General features: G+C 36.1%; 1 long non-coding RNA gene across 1 annotated transcript; it reads right to left on the bottom strand.

Annotated features, from left to right (window-relative positions):
- Nucleotides 1–865: 865 nt before the first annotated feature.
- Nucleotides 866–12,409, bottom strand: LOC146441734 (uncharacterized). Its single transcript, XR_014849519.1, has 3 exons — nt 12,246–12,409; nt 9,716–9,790; nt 866–1,500 (listed from the first exon to the last, which is right to left on the bottom strand). It is a non-coding gene; the product is annotated as an uncharacterized LOC146441734 (long non-coding RNA).
- Nucleotides 12,410–17,359: the final 4,950 nt, after the last annotated feature.

The raw sequence follows: 17,359 nt of genomic DNA, 5'->3' as shown, positions 1-17,359 counted from the left end.
TGGTATAAACTATGAAATAAAGAAATTATTTTTTTAGGTTGGAACGTGTATACAAAAAGTGACAGTTTTATGTTAGTAAACAATTTGATAGAGGGTTGGGATACAATACTGTTAACAACACTATGGTATTTGTGTTACTATACATAAGATGTGTGTCAGAGGATAAGATTTAGGCAGCAAAGTGATAACATCTATTCATACATAAAATAAGAAATTAATGTATATAAATTATCTGAAGTATAAAAAAGCATGTTTAAAGAATACTGATACTGAATGCCAAGTAATTAATATTTTTCTGCTAAGCTGTGAAGCTTTCGAGAACACAAGTTAGCAGCTAGTGAGCTATTTTTCCAGTTGGAGCACTTGCTCCAAGTTTTAGTGATAACTGGAGTTATCAAAATCATAATCTGTCTTCGTTTCCATTTGCAGGTGTACACAATACCATTATTAATTTTTGTGTTTAGAATGCTGAATTAATTTAAGGAACAGATGTGTAGCTGGTCCTTTTTCTATATGATAGTCACTGTCTGGTTGCAATACATCAGCATTTTTCAGGCATTTAATTTTGAAAATTATAATTTTTTTAAATTTAGATTTAAACCAATGCTTCCCCCACCAAATACTTCCATTTACCATCAAAGAAAAGCAACGTTACTATACACATTAGTAGCCATTAATTAATAAACATAAAGATATTCATATATACAAACTATGCCTCAATAGGAGATGTAGCACACAATGGTACTGTATTGCCAGGTTTCACTAAAGTCATAGAAAAGAAAGTGTGACATGGACATCCAGCTGTTTCTTTGTTCATTTACACTGAATATATTCAGTGAAATTACCAGCACAAGACACTACACTGAGGTACTTTCTCCTGATTTTCATTATGTTTTGGAGTTAAAACTAAGGCCTTTTAAGATTCTGAAAAAATCTCCTAAAACACTAAAGAAGAATGTTCTAGGACTAAAAAAGATAGCTTTGGAAATCAAAACAGATGTTCTTGCAAGACTGCAAAGCCAGTGTTGTAGATTTAAATGATCCGGATAAGTTGCAAGCTGAAACTTTCAGAGATTTGCCAGCAAAACTTAGCAGTGAAAATCTGGTTAATATTAAAAGCAGAGATGCTTTTTCAACATAATCCTAAATGGATTTGTTGTATCTCATTTTCTTAAGCAGCTTCAGCAAAGAAGTGGAATGAGAAAAAGCAGCATGCTTTTGCTGTCTCCACTACGGAAAATGATGTGGAAAAAACCCCAAACCTGTAGGTCTAAATCAAGTCCCAGAAAGCTCCTATCTATACTTTATTATAATTATTAATAGAGTAACAATTAATATGGAATCTAAACTGACTTAAATTAACTTTGCAAACTCAGGCCCATCTGTTGGTCAAAGCTGAAACAAAGATCTCACATTTGTGTTTAAGGAAGCTTGAGTCCGGCTGTGCACCAGGCGTTAGAGCTGAGGACTTTCTTCTCATAATACATCACAAAACAGTCTCTGCAAAACAGAAATCAGATTTTCCTTACAGTTTAGGTGATATATACTTAGTAGTTTATCCTTTAACAAAGTCAAGCAAATGGTTAATTCTTCATTGATCTGTTCTGGTATTCCCAGCTGTACAAGGAAAGAAGTGGAGAATACAGCAGAGGCAGTTTCATTGTATGATATAATAAGCAAGATTATTGGCTGAAGAAGTCTTTTATCAATGCAAAATTCATGGAGGAAAAAATATCACAGAAATTATGTTATTGGCACATTGATAAATGACATGCCTACTTAACTGGGATCACTGCCAAGGGACAGATCCGGTTTCATGCAGGGTTTCAATCCCCCTTAACAGCACCAGCAGATAAAGTGGCAAGCAGTTTATTTTGTGGTGCTTGCAGATCTCTCCATATGTGGAACGGTAGGATAAATGTCCTTTAGTCATGCCATTATTGATCATTCTGGCATTAGTCTTACCAAGTCAAAGTCATCTAATATAGATGTTACACATGTTGCAATTTATTTAAATTTTTTAATTATTTGCCTGGATGCTGCTTAAAATAATTTAAGTAATCTCAACATAGTGGAAATTAATCATGTCATAACCAAGATATTTTCAAATATGGATAGGTACATTTCAAATGCAAAGACAATAACAACAAACACTTCCACTGCTGCCACAATGCTTTTACCCCATGTCGACAACCAGAAACACTGGTGTCTTAGCTGAACTTCCCACTAAAGCCCTGAACCTAAGACCACATTCTAATACTGGGCAGCTTCAACAACTCAGAGGAAACCTTACAAAACATGGCTCTCTGCCTAGGTGTTCTTCAGTTTAGGAAGATTATTGATCCAGCTCCTCTCTAAACCATGCCATTTCCCATCTGGAACAGCTTAGAGAAGGAAGAATGCATATTTAAGACCAGTTGTATTTATAAGAAATTTATGATGATGGTGGAAAACAGGAAGATACTGCATTCACAGTCAAAATCTCTGTAAAGCTGCCTTTTCATAGCAAATTATTGAAAACTAACCATTTCAACAGAACTTGCTGAATCAAATTCTTCTCTCACTATTACCTCTTTGCTGTTTGTTATTATGTCTTTCATTTTATCTCCTCTTTCCTTCTTTGTTTTTTTGTTTCCTTTGGCCACTTAATAAACAGACCTTTACACAACAAATGGATGCCCCATCTTCCCCTCCCAGGTGAATACTGTAACCACTAGGCTGTAAAATTTCTCTCTCTCCAACTACTCTACACACAGCAGTGCTGTTTTAATAGGAAGGGAGAAAAGTGATTCCAGCTCTGCCCCTCTGCAGGCAGCATTTTAGGAGATTTGAAGTCTTTCAGACAGTCAGAGCTAGCTCAGACTTTTCAGTAATGCCAGCAAAATTGTATTTTGCCTTCTGAATGCTGCCATGGGAGTGAGACATTCTTGCCATGGAAAGTGCAGGAAGGAGGAGTGGCACCAGACTGAGTAGGACAGTGGAGAGCTCCCAGATCCTGTCCTGAGTGCACGGATGTGAGCCATCGCAGCACTGACTGGGTGTGGATTCCATCCAGAAGCAGAGGCTTCTCCGTACATACTCACCCTTTCTGTAGCAGCAGCACCAGCAGCCAACTCAGTTACAGTCACTTGGCTGCTCTAGAAAGCTGCTTGCTTTGCCTGTTTCTGGAGATAGCCCCACCAGCAGTGAAGGGCTTCCAATCCCAACTTCTGATGACCCGAGCATGTTCAGAAATTGCTTTGGTAACAATGAACTTCTCCAGCCAAATGCCAATAAAGTTATTCACTTTCCTTGTATTTTCAGAAGAGTTCCATCCCAGCAGTCACTATCTAGTACCATCTCCAAATATTTCCTGGAGTCAGGTTTTTAAAAGATTAAGAACTTGATAGAAAATCTTCTTTCTCACTTCCAGATGGTCTAAATGGCTCGAATTGATCAAGCCTGGGACAATTCTGATTGAGTAAAACAAGCCAAGATGCCTGGGAGTAAACATCCAGCAGATGAGACACAATTTACAGTCTCAGATTTCAATCCACAGGCTCAAATGAATTCTAAGTCTTTCTTTAGGTCCACTCATGTTTGGACAGCACAAAGTTTTATGTAAACCCCATCAATTGCAGTACACCCATTAAACAGCAGGCCTGTACCTGGAGGTACAGGTGCACTTTGTACAGCATTAACAGCACGTCACGAGATAACAGCAGCACATCACAAAATATAGTGCATTTCTGTATAAGCGTTCTCTGATAAATCTTTTTGACCACACGGCCTGCTCACCAAACCTGCACGTGCAATAAAGAATGACTTAGGTTAACATAATGGTGAAATGAGGGGCAAACAATTGGAGCCTTATAACCTCCAAAACATATCATAGTATAAACTCTCCTAATTGACAGGAAGACTAAATGCACTGTGTGAAAGCTGTAAAAATCCCACTCTTGCCTCCTCCCTGCTTATATAAGATTAACACTTTGCAAAACTATTTCCAAAAGTCAAATTTTGAGAAAAGGCTGATACATTTTATAGATAGTATTATACCCAAAAGACTTGAGATCATCCTGCGCTGAAAAATGCAGGAATACCAAGACATCTAAACAAGCAATAAGGTGAGTAGATATGATGGCCAGCTTGCCTTTAGTAAGAGTCAGGGTTTTGCTATTTTGTCAAACATTTCTGGGTTTTTTTTTTAATTATTTATTATTTATTTTACTATACTATTAGCTGAAACAACATTATTTTGGTATAATGGAAAAAGCATAAAACAGGGTACAAAGATACAAAGATAACAATTATCCAATTTTCTGCATAGTTTGTTCATCAGATGTATTTAATTATAACTACAGAATTACTTAGACCTATTATGAGCTACAATACAAAACTTAAGTTTTCTCAGATAAAGTAAAAGGTTTTACAACAGTTTTAGTTTTTTAGTTTAATGAATTACTTCAAGTATTTTCAAAACATACTGACAGCTAGATATAGAAAAGTAATGCCTATTAAACAAAAAAAAGGAAAGATGTAATTTCTGGGTAGACCTTGAAACAATCACCAGCTAGGACAGGACTCCATAACCTTCAGATTTCAGGAGAGAATATCCCTGTAATTAAAATGGAACAGAGCTTGGGGAGTCAAGAAATTGCAGGAGAACAAAAACATCAGGCTAAGAGCAGTAAATCAAGAGCTGACTCCAGGGAGGAAGGGGTAGATCAGGTGGGGCTAGAAAATGGGACTAAAATTCATAAGAGTTGAGCAGAAATGTACAAACTGGAAAGCACCGTAACACAGCAGGAGAACTGAGAGAAGCACCCAGCAGAAAATGTAACCTTTGTATTCCTTGGTTCTGCTAGACTGTCTGGAGAATCAGGACCAACAAGTACTGCTTTTTTTTTCCTTTTTTTTTTTTTTTAATTCATGTTCCCAATGTATTAGGGTTTTTAGGAAATTCTAGGAAAATATTTTTTGTATTTTAAACTTAACATGCATGAATACCCACTAAATACGTGTTTCCAAAAAGCCTACATTGGCTCAACTCTAAAGGCACATGAGACATTCAACTTTCATCCAGAGGGGGACTGCAACCCCAGCTCACACAAAAACATTTTACAGTAGGCTAGTTCTGGATTTCTGTTGTTTCATTCTGCTATTTGTTATCTTCCTGGCTTATTTCCTATGAAGAAAGATGACTTTAAAGGGTCTCAACTATATATGTTTAAGTGAGGACTTTGGTCAGGATAGAGGGAGTTTTCACACCTACATAAGGTTAGAAAAGCAACTTGTGGTTTAACATGGTGGATATATTACCAGAAAAGGTCCAACTCAGGGAATTTGACATACATGCAACTTTTCGGTTAAAACTTCTGTAAAATGGAGATCATATGAATTCCACCTGAACTGAGATGAAGAATCAATGAATCTCTGACAAATGTCTGCTCTCCAGCACAATGTCCAGGGATGCCTAGAGTAAAAGCATATCTCCATTTTGGATGACAATGTTTCATATGCACTGAGATAGTAATGCAAATGCATTACCCTCCTCTAAACTAACACACATCCTAATCTGGGATGGGAGATGGTTTAAGACACCTGTAACTGTCTCTGTTTCATCATGCACAGAGAGACCTTTCCTCAAGACACTTGGACAATGATGAATGCAGTCTAGCTCAGTGCACAGTCACAGACATGGTAAAATACCTTTCTTTTCCAGAAACTGAGTACCAGAAAACTCACTCAGCTAAAAGCCAAGGGACCAAAGTACTAGATACTCCTGTAGCCTGCAGGAGTTGAAATCCATGACTCTCACTTTTCCAGGAAAGACCTTTTACCCCTAGAATATGATTAGGCTTAGGACTGGTTCATCCTTTATCTTACCTGAGAAGGTGAGTGTCAGAAAATAAAAGAAGGGCTGAGTAACTCAATATGCAGCTTCACCTTATGGAGCCTCAGCTCAGGTATCCAAACTACAGTAGCAATAATACTCCATGTGCCATTGCCCCACACAGGCCAACATCTAGCTTTAAGCATTCTTCACTTTTTGAGTTCTTATCTCTTTACTGGGAGTTAGGATAACTGTATGTTTTAAACTATCCTTTCTATGACATTAGATCTGTGCCCATTCAGGTGTGTGTCCAACACGGATCATCTGATCCTGACGACGATTGCAGCCTGCTATGGTTTAAGCCCCCTGCAGCAGCAGGACAATGTTGGCAAGCATTGCAGAAACTGTAAAAAAATACAGCATATCAAATACAAATATGAAAATTATAAAACACATCTGATGGTTGTGAAAGGAAGGATTAAAATTATTCAGCAATTATAGCTGTTGCTAGTTTGTTCCCAACACAGTAGTCTACTACTTCATCCTCATATATATCCTTTTCATAAATTATCAGAAAAAGATTACCACATGCTTGGAGTAATAATGCTATCCAGAATGGAAGAAATCTTTTTTTGTTAGCAAAAGAAGACATAAAGTTGACATCTTTCAAGACCACCAAAGACCTCAGCTCTCTTCAAGTCTATTTGCTACTGGTAAATGCAAAATAGCAAGAAATAATTGTATTAGTAAATAAAATATTGATAAAATTCATTTAAGGAGTTACATCTCCTTCAACAACACCTGCAGTTAGCCATTTAACTCAATCTACATCTTCATAATGCACCTTAAAATGGTAAGTATGGTAGGAAGACTGTTTCAGTGACAGCTGTAACAGCCATTGTTTGCCCTTGGCAAGATCCTGTTCATTACCCAATGTCACAATTTAGCTACAGAACTTGCTATTAAATAAAGTTAGTTCAGACCTTTATGAACATAATTGCAGTGAACCTGAATTATATATTTAGTTAATCACTAAAATCAATGAAATATGTTCTCTCCAACAAGTGAGAGTTCTCCCCCTCACATCTGCTTTCTGGCACATTATAGATATGAATGTAGAAGTTAGTGAAACTACACTTCACTGGAATCAGGACTAGTAGTTTTACTCCCAGTAAAATTTGATAGAATTGTGTAGGATGGCCAGATTTATGATATTTACAAAGCCCTATCCTATGCTGTCACAGACAATCTTAAAGGATTGAGGATATGGTTTCAAGAAAGAATATGTTCCTTTGCACCGTGCATCTATCAAATGGGTATGTACCAATTAATCTTTTTCTGTCATAATAAATTAAGCAACAATAGCAAATTTCAGCTGACAAGTGAAATGGTCAGAAGACTGGCACTAGCCTACACAAAGCTGCAATCTGAATCTCCCCTCTCCTCAAATGTGAAACTTTTTTATAATAATGTTGTGTGACTATGGAAATGTACCTGCATTCTACCCTCTCTTGAGCCCATTAAGGTAACTGATAGACTTTAGATTACAGTGACTTGAAAAAAAATTACTTTCTTAGTATAAAAAAAAAGAAGACATTCAGAGAATAGAAAAGAACAAAAACCTACCTTTTCAGTAAAAACAGAAGGCAACAGAAGCTTTGGAACAAGTGCTTGCCAATAGAAGGATTTCATGCTCTTGTTAATTAAAGGAACAAAGAAAAAATAGTGCAGTAGGCTGTATCCTACATAACAGCTTCTACTAATAAAAAGTAATAGACAATTTCCTGCATTCAATTCTTTTGAATACTATTATACAAGGTAATAGAGTTTTGGAAATGGAAGTCCTAGCAGCCTGTCAGAAAGAGCTTTCTTCCACTTTTTTTTATTAAATGACTAAGTGCAGCAGTCTGTGTCCTATCTCTCCCTCTTGCATCTATTGGATTGTATTATTTTACATTTTGATTGAAATGATGTCACCAGCAGATAAAAGCCTGGCCCAGGCATTGTAATTGAATCAGCCTGAGTTGTTTATTCTAGTGATCTACAGCGATGCTTTCCTTGTCCTAACACAGAATACATAAAAGATCCCCTCTTGTTTAACATGCTACTGATTAGATCTATTTTTTTAGAAGAAGGAGGAATCAAATTGGGGGGTCGAGAGAGTAAGAACTGGAGTTTAGGGGTAAAATTGGAAAAAACAGATGAGAAGAGACACCATCTGCAAAACTTTCCATGTGTGACTGAAAGTTTAAACAAATAAATTTCACATGGCATCAGTACCAGATGCAAACGGATTTGATTGACAACATTTAAATAACAGTTAATGGGAACATCTACAATTTTTGGAAGGTTTTCATGCTTAGGTCCTAAATCAGACATGTTCAAGTGTTTATTTAAAAATAAAGCAAATTTTGAAAGAAGAAATAGTTTGAATCACTGAGGGTTTTACTGATATAAAAATACAGTGTGTTGGATAATTAAATTATTGTTATTATCATGTTCTGTTTTCAGTTAAAGCATTTTACATTTAAAAAGAGTTAAAACAACCTTCCATTTCCCAGGCTGTTTCAAAAGTTGAATTCTTTGGTAATTATTTTAAGAGAAAGTCTGTCTTTTATGCTAAGTGCTGTTTCTTAATTTTTTGTAGGTCCCCCCACACATGTCCCTGCACCCTCTCAGCTCCACCCCCCCAAAGAAAAACCTCATTCAAATAAAGGGACAATTGCACTATTTTATGTATATGATGTGTACACCTTGAAACAATACTTCTTCAACAGCATTTTTGGGGGTGGTAGGGGTGGTGGTGGGTTTTCTGTTTCTGATTTGGTTTTGGGGTTTTTACTTCTGGGTCCTTCCTTAAAATAAAGTACAGTCATACCAGGTTTAGTAGTGCCAAGATAAAAATAAGCCAAGCCCATCAGACACTTTCCAGAACTGTTTTCTACTTTAAACCTATGTTTTTAATTGTTTGCCTCAAGTCTGAAGCTGGGAGCTTATTTAATTTGCTATCTGTATGAAGAGGAAACAAAGACATAATTTGAGAAAGTATTTAAGGGATAAACAGATTTTTTTAAATACAAATAAAAAACTACTTTATTAAAAACTACAATTAATAAAATATTGTCATGGAAATGGCTATCGAAGACATTAGTGAAAAATTTAATTTTGGGAACTTTTTATAATCCCATTTTTAAAATAGGTAGTAACTGTAACAAGACAATTTACCACAAGTGATAATTTAAGCCATCAGAAAAAGCTTTTTAAGAGAAAATAAATATGCACCTACAATCTCCATATATATCTTAATTTACTGTTATTTTCTGAGTATTTGCTACAATGTATAAATAAAAAATACATTTCCCATACCATTTGCAGTCTATTTAGGACTCCTAATAACTGAATTACAGAATTCACTTCATAATAATTGCTGATACGTAACAAAAATACCTTGGATACCCTAATTTTTTTGCAAATCATTTATTGTCCCGAAGGTATCATTATTTGAAAGCATTTATAAAACGTACTTATTAATATTTCTAGTCAGTGATGAACTCAGAGCTGGGAAGGTACAAGATGCACTATCTACATTAATAAATGTGTTTGTTTGGAGTGTATTCCAATGAACGTGTTGTGACTGAAGTTAACCCTTTAATTTGCATTGATTAGATCGAGTTGGGTAATACTCTTTACAGTTATCTTGGTTTTCAACACTGCTACTCACTATGAAAGCACTATTATTCATAAAAACAAAACTGAAATAACGAAGAAATTAAGCCAGATCTGTCACTAATAATTTTAAAACAAACTCACTGCTTTATTCATATACAAATATGTATCACAGTTGGCCTTGTAATGTAGAGACAAACCATTCTGTGACCACATAGACAGAGCCAGATTCACCAAAGCACCGATCCATATTCAGTCCCCAGAGCTGGTTAAATATAATTTGCATCACAGAGGTTACACATTTGGTCTCTGGGAAAAAAAAAAAAATAGGCAATGTTGATTTAGCCTCCCTTCAATACTCTCCAGCAGCTGCCTCAGGGAATAGCACTCAGAGGAACATCCCAATATGCCATGCTTTTTCTCACCATCACATTACTTTCTTGTTAAAGCATAAATGGTTGGTACAGGCAAATTGATTTCAACAAAGGAAAACCATTGTGAACATGAGCTCCAGCATCCAATCCCCCTAAACATGAACAGAGATTTATTTATAATTCAAAGATGCAGAATCAATTTTTTAACAGCAATTTTCATTATTTTTGGAGTTTCCACTGTGAATTCCTCTGATGTCTGGAAGTCTGGCAAACATCCTAATACCATCAACAGGATTCCCTATTTTAATGGGAGTTGGTTCAGACACTGCCAGCAGAAAGGTGTGAAGAAAAAGAAAAGCCTATAACTTCCATTTATTGTTTGTAGTCATTTCCTTTTATTATTTGTAGTCAGTCTTTTATGAGAGTCTTTCCTTGTGAGATTTGCAGCCACAAGCACATTTGATAAACCAGTCTGGGACTTGTGCAAGCTTTTCAAAACCAAACTAAACTTTCAAACCTATTAAAGCTTGCAAAAAAAAAGTAAGCTGGCAAAATTTAATGCCAAGAAGCAAAAAGAGTGACCAGAAAACAGACAGCCAAACAGTAGTGCATATGTCAAAAATGCAGCAAAATATGAGACAGGTGATGCACAGCTGTTTGCTTGATTTAAATAATTTCATATTAAAAGACACTCAAATCCCAGTACTAATGATGTTTAAACTGGAAGATAAACCCTACACCCCTCCTTCCTCCACTTCTCCAAGCATGTGGAAGTCATCTGTATGATCAACAACAAGATCACATGAGAGAGTAATTTGTTGGGGTTTATGGGTGGGAATGGGAAAACTGAGGTTCAGAACAACACAGGTTTCAAATTAAATAGTGCTCTTTTAAATTCTGAAAAAAAAAAATTTTTTTCCTTCTTTTACTCATTCAGGAACCTGAAATGAGTACTCAGCTTGTATTGTTAGAAACATAACTAATATTTCAGCTCTCTCTTTAATCACAAAACTGGGCTTGAATAAAAAATAAAAAGAGCAGAAAAATACTGAAATTTCAAGTATATCCTGTCTCTAACCAAGGTATGGAATACAGGAAGAAACAGGGTGTTAATGATAAGAAATGGCAGTTTCCTTGATCAATTGTCTTGTTTTGGATATAAACAATATCTTACAACCTAAGTCCAACTCTTGCTGAAGCTACTCGCGTAAGAGACCAGATTTTCAAAAATGCTGTGCCCCAGCAGACTCCCCTGAAGTCAATTATTTAGAAAGCTAATTGAGAAATCCAATATGCTGTCGTGCTTTTGAAAATTCTGACCTAGACAATGTAAATAACTGCCAAGATATCCAAGTACACATGGGTCCCCCTGCTTTTTCTCAAAACTGATACTTCAGCTGTGTTCTATCTTTCCTTTTAAAAAATAATTAGTTGTAGCAGCTATTAAGCTCCTTCATAAAATCAAAACAAAACCAAAAAACCGTGTTACATTCTTACCATCAAGGAATGGTAAGAAAATCAATAAAAATAAAGATGTTAGTGTCAGTCTTTAAGGCACTATTGGACTCTTAAACAAAGGTAGAGATATTAATAATTCTTTGGCTATACATATGCATACACACACACACATGAACATACACATCAGAAAAGCATAAGGTGCCATTTCCTTCTATATTATTTATGAAAAGATCTAAAAACTGATTAATTGCATTGTACAAAATGTGATTCTTTCATAAAATATACCACAGCTGAAAGAAAATGTGTCTGTGTAGCATATTTTTTCATCCAAAGTGTGAATAATAAAAAAAAAGTTTACATGTCATCCTGTTCCATCTTTGCATGTACTTGCTCTTTATCTCTAAAGCAGCATACGTTCCATATGAGAGAGGGGGTTGCCATGGTATCTGCACTTTAAAAAATTGAATAGCAGATCTAAAAGAAGCATAAAATCGATTTAACAAGTTGTCATGTAAGTTACCCTGGCCCATAAGGATGAAGTCTATGCACCTATTTCTAAATAAAAATGTTTATTTAAAAAAAAAAAACTACAATAATTGTAATTTTTTTAGTCACAGAACTAAATACTCTTGTCATTAGGCTGTTCTCATCAACTTACAAATCATTTGGGTGTGCATGTGGGTTTTCAATCATTCTTTTTCCCTTGTCTCAAAAAATACAACAAAACAAAGAAGAAGTAAAGAAATAACTCTAAGCAGTACTCCTAATACAGAAGATAAAATGCTCATGTATAATCTGAGACAAATATAAACCTCACAAATTCATTTATTAACTTCTTATTCTAAAAAGACGTTTTAATAAACACCTTGAAAATGGGCACATTTCTTTTTCTTTTTTTAACTACTCAGAAGAGAAGGCTTCATAACTCTTACTTTGGGACTTCTTTTAGTTGCAGGTACAAAATAGTCACACTTCTAGCACCCAGTCTGCAGGGGAGGTCAGAGAGTTCTTGCCTTGTTTCACAGGCACATTGAAGAAACTCTGGTTTTCCTTGGTTGGTTGGTTGGTTGGGTTTTGTTTGTTTGATTTGTTTCATTTTCTAAAGAGAGAGAAATATGAATGGAAGTGGACAGGTAGAAGATGACAGCTTGTTCCAAAACTACATCCTCTCAACTTCCCTGCAGGATAGGTTACCATCAATTAATCACCCACACAGAATCATTCCCTCTATCAAACACCTTCCTTGGAGCAGTACAGCCTTTGGGAAAAGGTCAATGTTACATAGCAACTACTCAGAGTCTTTGCCTTTTAATAAATTAACCCCGTCATATGAGCTTTGGTGACATCTCAAATCACAAAAGGACACTAGACATTTTATTTTCATTTTCAATGGGTTCAACTGCCAAAAATTGCCTGATGAAATCATGGCTGAACCCAGATATTCTTTTAAGGATTGGATTTTTTCAGTGGAATATATAATCTTAACTATGTTCAAACAGAATTATGCTGATCTCCTGTAAAATCATACAAAAATCAAAGGCTGCTTCACATAGTTTCCAGAATTTTGTATGCCAAGTTTCCCCCTCTGTGGCTTGGCTGAAGTTAGATTCCAGAACAGGATAGTCCTAAAACACAGCCATGGTAGATGTTAAAGACAAAGTCCCCAGAGAAGCCACAGACACTACTCCTGCTGCAAGGTGGGTGTGCAGTCTTATTGACTTGTTCTCCACTACCCTGAATGTAAATTCCATATTGAAATAGGAAACGAACATGACTGGAAGTAAGAGAAGCTCTTTGGCTCAAGGATCCCAGATTGCTGACATTCTGGCGTTTATGGAGCTCAAGGCAAATACCAGAACTGTCAAATAGGGGAAATATGAGTCAGTGTTAGGGAATGCAGGCAGAAACTGTGCTAGGAGTAACTAAGAAGGGGACAACCTCTCTACCTGATTATTTACTTACATCATAGGACTCAGTCACAGCCCATTGTTTGTCTAGGTTTGCTGTCTCTGTACAATGAAGTACCTCTAGATTAATGAACTATTTCCCAAATTTACATTTAGTTCACCTACATACTGACATGTGCAATCTGAGGAACAGGGATTCTCCCAGACACTTCATCTCTCTATGCCATGACACACCAGAATAAGCATCAGAAAGCTCAAAGAAATCCAATGATTAAACCACAGAACCACCAGTACTGCAGGCTCTATCAAAAAGGACAAATACGCATCTTTTTAGACACAGCCATTACCTGCACACCTCAGAAAGACTAAGACAGAAAAATTTTGTTGAACTTGGGTGAGAAGCTAAGTTGCCTTTTTCCACTTCTTACAACTTAAGGAGTAGCAAAGACTTAGTCTGGTTAAGGCAAGCTCGTGTTTTCAATACTTCATGTGGAAAATGAGGGAAGTATAATTAACATCCACCTATGGTCTAGAAGATAACCATACTTAAAAAACACCTGAAGTATTCTATTGGATTTAAATCCAATGTCTTAACCAAAGAGTTCCCAGCTTCTGCCTGTAGTCTTTAGCCTAATTTATGGTACAGAAATACAATCTTGTCCAGTTATGCTCTAACCAGCAGTAAAACTCACTTGGTTTTTAATCCTAGGTGTGCCTCCATGAGAAAAATGTCTAGTTGGCTAAATAAAGAGTTAAGATCTTTTCATTACATGAGTTTAGAAAACCAGGTTAATCTCTACGTCTCACAGTGTTTTGCAAAAGTATGTATGCAAGAGTAAAAATACATTTCAGACGGAAGAGCCAATTGTATCAATTCTGCACTCTCCATTTTATGCTTTATGCATTTTCCCAGGGACACCAATCTAAAGTTTATGGAACAAATTTATAGAATTCTCTTTTTTTTTTTTTTTTAAAGGAAATGTAGAAATGTTACCCAAAGCTGTGACTTCAATACTTCTAAACACAACCCTCCCCCACAAACATGGCGAACTCATGGTAAAATTTGTAAAAGATGGCAACCCTGACTGACATGGATAAAAGGAATGCATTATTCTAGAAAAAGAAGTGTCTTTGCCATAAATGGCATTTCATATTTTATTTTCCATATTATTCTGAGTTTCTGTACATTTTATATTACTTTGGATTCAACAGTCTATGTTAATGTTCTCAACTTTCTACCAGCTCAGAACAATTTATTTTGTATCTAGAAATGCATTAAGTATTTCAAATTACTTCATCCAACACATGTCAGACATAATATGTTTGTCAGCAAAGGATTGTCCATTTGGCTACTGTATTACGTCCCTCTTCAAGTATCTTAGTCTTCTCTGCTTCTTAATAACCAAATTAATTATAGGCCATTGGCATTCCTTATCACCATCCTGCTTCTTCTGAAGGAATAAAACATATGAAGTACCAGTAGAACCACCAAAACTCATGTCAGGATTTGCTTTTTAAGACGTTTGATAAATTGTCTAAATATATATGTGCTTTGAGTTACAGGACTCATTAAAAAATAATCCTTTTTTAAGGCTGAGAACCATAATTAGATCAGGATTCGTGTCTGTCAAGTTGCCTTTTTTATATCACTAGATTAGGAATTTAATACATAATACATAATAGACTCCAGGCCTTCTCCAGAGCTACTTTGGGTTGGACCCACAAAGGAGGTAAGGGTAGAATTTATTTCAACTAATCTTTGAGGCCTATAAAGTAGTTATCAACATCTGAGCTATGCATTTGTTACTTTTTATAGCCAGTGGATGGAAAGGCATTTCTGAGATACAGATCCCCTTCTCAAAAGGCAGATGCCTTGGCTGGGTGAGAGCAGGACACCTGTGATGTGCTTACTGGCTGTAAAGGGATTCTAGATGACTCCCCCAGGTCTGGAAGGACAAATCTGGAGTGAGATGGAATCAGCCACATCCCAAGGGCTCAGAAGAAGTGCCTCCCAACAGATCATTCTCTGGACAGTATCCTTAACTTCTTTTGTCTTGAGACAACAGCAGTGTCTAAGTCTAACAGGAATCAAGTATGTGCTTGATATCTTTTATGTGCTCCATATATTAACTGGGTTCTGCTGTGGTAAGCCTTCCCATGTACCAGATCAAGCCTAAATTAGTCATCAGCTGAAGTACTGCATAGGTCTTAAAGCCTCTGCTTGTTCCAAAGAAAATATAAAATATTTCCAGAAAATAAAATTCAGTTAACCTTTTTATGTCTGTTTTAGAGAAATAGAGCATGAATACACATAAATATTTAAATACACACACACACACACATATATATATATATATATGTGAAGTTAGTCAATAAAGGAACATAATGGGCACAGACTCAAAACTTGGAAATAGAAGAAGTAACCATACAAATCTAAGTGAGATTGGGAGTGTTAAAGTACTATTTGGACACAGATCTTCCCGTCTTTAGTTGAAATCCTACCACAAAAGAATTTGATAACATTTTCATTAACTTGAATTTTTTTAAGTAATTTATCCTTAAATATCTTAGTTGCAATTTGCAATATGCTTTGGTATTTTGGCCTGCCTACCTACTTCCCTATGGTTTTGATTTTGCACTGCTGGGGTTTTTTTCCTCACTTTCCCGTCTCAATGTTGTGACTGTTGTCTTATTCTGCATCCTTCTGGCAGGCTGGACAAACAGAAATAACAAGAAATTTTTGAGAGAAGAAAAGAACTATTAAAAATATGTATCACAAGCGATTCCTTTAAACTAGTTCTTGTGAAAATGCTGATTATGCATAACAAGCCCTTTGTGTCGAAGTATAAGGTCTCATGAATGTCTCCTACACTGGAAAGGAACAAAAGATTACTGAGCTGCTAAAATACCACTGTGAACCTGCTGTTTTGTTCTGAGAGCTTACATCCTAATTATAGCATTTTTCTTTTTTCTTTATTTAAGAGTCTTTTTTATCGCAGTGCAGACTGGACATAAACATTCCTTTGGATCCTGTGTGTAAATAATGAAAACATAAAAACTATGGATTTTTCCCCTATCAAGCAGGTTAATAGTTTAATTGTATACGGTTATTCTTACATTAAAAGCTGCATACCTGGCAAGCTTTATCGGGTAACAGGGACTTTTAAATGTGCCAATGTTTCTACAGAAGTAACGCGGGTCAATTGCAAAAGGGATAACCATAATGATTAAATCATTAAAATTTTGTCTATGCTTCACAGAGCATAGAGAAAATTAACTTCCCACCAACCTCATTTTTCTGCTGAACATGAAATAATGATTTTCTGCCAGTATAATTACAAAGCTAACATCTGATAGAGTCAGCATCCAGGGGGGATTATCACATGCATGAGTATTAGACCTCATTACCAGCTTGACTGCAAAATTATTACATCTTGTAATTGGATGGTGAGATTTATATACAGATTGGCTGGGTTCTCTGTAAGATTGTAATTACAAGCTTCGTTGGTTCGCTACTTATCACACGGTGCAGGAGGAGGCAAAAACAAGCAGAGGAAAGACCATTTCATTAAGCCATAACCCTATCAAGGGAGGAGCACTGTAACATCCCTGTATTTATTAGGCCAAACAGAGCTGTTTGCAGAAGGGGAGGCCATTTATTACTGCCTGACAAATGGGATTTCATTTATTTAACCTCGGTGATCTATTTCAGTAAAATGTACAAACGAGCCATCCATTTTATGATTCCGGAGTCAACGCCTCAATTATCTAAAGGCTAACTGACTGTTAAAGCACCCATCTGCTAGGATGAATTCATTGATTTAATTTGCTTCATGTTACTGAATGATTCTTAGCAGACAGGGAGGGGATGGAAGGGGAAGGGAAGAAGGGAAGGAAGAAAGGGGGCGGCTGGTGGTTTAGGAGAATGCATCGGAGTGATTCAGCACGCCGGTGTCTGTCTGCGTGTCTGCGCGCGCACACCCCTGGGTTTTTTTTTTTTAATCCTTCAGCACAATAGAAGAAGGAGATCAATAGCAGCTTAAATTTTATGAGACAAGGAGTTAAGTTGTTCAGCTCGAGCCAAAACACCTTTGTTCTACCATAACAAGTAATCTCTGTGGCGGAATTAATATTGACAA

The sequence above is a fragment of the Lichenostomus cassidix genome, chromosome 2 (genome assembly GCF_008360975.1).
Source record: "Lichenostomus cassidix isolate B80296 chromosome 2, HeHo_3.0, whole genome shotgun sequence".
In the NCBI taxonomy this organism is placed as follows: domain Eukaryota; kingdom Metazoa; phylum Chordata; class Aves; order Passeriformes; family Meliphagidae; genus Lichenostomus; species Lichenostomus cassidix.
Note: the sequence above shows the minus strand (reverse complement) of the source record. Positions and strands in the feature narration are given on the sequence as shown.